This window comes from Chrysochloris asiatica, unplaced genomic scaffold (genome assembly GCF_000296735.1).
Source record: "Chrysochloris asiatica unplaced genomic scaffold, ChrAsi1.0 scaffold14536, whole genome shotgun sequence".
Lineage (NCBI taxonomy): Eukaryota > Metazoa > Chordata > Mammalia > Afrosoricida > Chrysochloridae > Chrysochloris > Chrysochloris asiatica.
Genome location: NW_006423054.1, coordinates 1 through 1,493, shown reverse-complemented (window position 1 = coordinate 1,493; position 1,493 = coordinate 1). Strand labels below are relative to the sequence as shown.

General features: G+C 56.6%; 1 pseudogene; it reads right to left on the bottom strand.

Annotated features, from left to right (window-relative positions):
* Positions 1 to 3: 3 nt before the first annotated feature.
* Positions 4 to 1,075, bottom strand: LOC102817893 (annotated as a pseudogene).
* Between the last annotated feature and the right edge of the window lie 418 nt (positions 1,076 to 1,493).

Below are 1,493 nucleotides of genomic sequence, written 5' to 3'. Positions count from 1 at the left end.
GGGGCCTCCGAAAAGGGCAGCAGGGTTGGGGATATTAATCTGGGTCCCACTGACAAAGGGCTGCTGTTAGGGCCGGGCAGTGGGGGCTTGGGTGGGCACAGAGGCAGGAGCTCTTGTTGCTCATGGGACACGAAGTGAACGTGAGCTTTGATGTGCTTCCGCAGAGAGCTAGGGTCCCTGTAGCGCTTGTGGCAGCCAGGGCTTGTCCACATAGTGGGTGTGTGTGTGCTTGAAATGGTCACTGGAGTTGGAGTATCGCTTGTTGCAACCTTCGTAGGGGCAGATGTAGTGCTTCTCACCTGTATGTGATCGGTTGTGGATCTTCAGATTCTCCAGGCACGAGAAGCTCTTGTTACAGGTGGGACAGCGATGTGGCTTCTCGTTGGTGTGCGTGCAGATGTGGATCAGCATCTTATACCTGGCGTTGAAACCCGGCCATGGCGAGCACACCCCTCCCAGTGGCAGCAGTACCCAACATCCTTCTCAGGCTGGACACGGTAGTTATGTACGTGATCCACCAAGTCATGAAGAAGGTCGAACAGCTGCTTGCACTTGGTCCAGCGACACACCAGTTGTTTGGGCAAGGGCAGCTCAGGTGAGAGGCACTTGTCCTTGGGGGTGGTGAGAAAGGAGGAAGCGGGCAGGTGCAGGGCACCCCCGGAGCCCAGGGGCCGGAAGAACTGGAAGGAGCTGGGCAGACTGTCCAGATAGCGCAGTGGTTGGAAGTCCAGGGTGCTGGGCACTGGAGGCAGGTCCCCACTGCCCTGGCGCTAAGGGGACTGAGAGCTGCTGCCATTGGGGATGTCCAACCCAGATGGCGGTGACAAGCTGAGGTCCACAAGAGGGGCTGCCGAAAAGCATCCATCTAGCTTGTCCGGGAACTTAGAGTTCAGCAGGAAGCCTGAGGGTGGGGAGCCTGGGGAGCTCATAGTAGGGCTGCCGTCCACCAGGCCAAACTCCCTGTGCAGAGCTCTCTGTGACGGACCACACCCATGGTCCTCTTCTTCTTGTCTCTTGCTGCCCAGAGCTTGGTGATACTCAGCTTCAGATCGAAAGGCTCTTCCAAGGAGTACATGGTGATGGGAAACTGGGGTTGGAGGCAGCAACAGGCAGTAAGCTCTGCTGCAGGACGGCTCTGGGTGGTTCTGGGCTGCGGGGACACAGCGGGAGAGGGGGCGGGGCCACGAAGTTCACAGGGCTCAGGCTCCCCTGGTATGGCCACCCTACGCCTGGCAGCTCCACCACATCTGCAGCTCCTGCAGGGAAGGTGGCTGCGGTGGCCCGGCCGTGCGGGGATCTCATTGGCTCTTGATCATATGCTACCTCTTGAAATGGTTGAACATTAACCATTACCTTTTGGTACAGTGACTCTGTGTATTCTTCCATCTTCTCTTGATGCTTTCTGCATCATTCAATAATTCTCCCAGAGAATCTTTCAATAACGAAATTTGAGGCTTGAATTTTTACTTCAGGTCCCTCAGCTTGAGAAATGC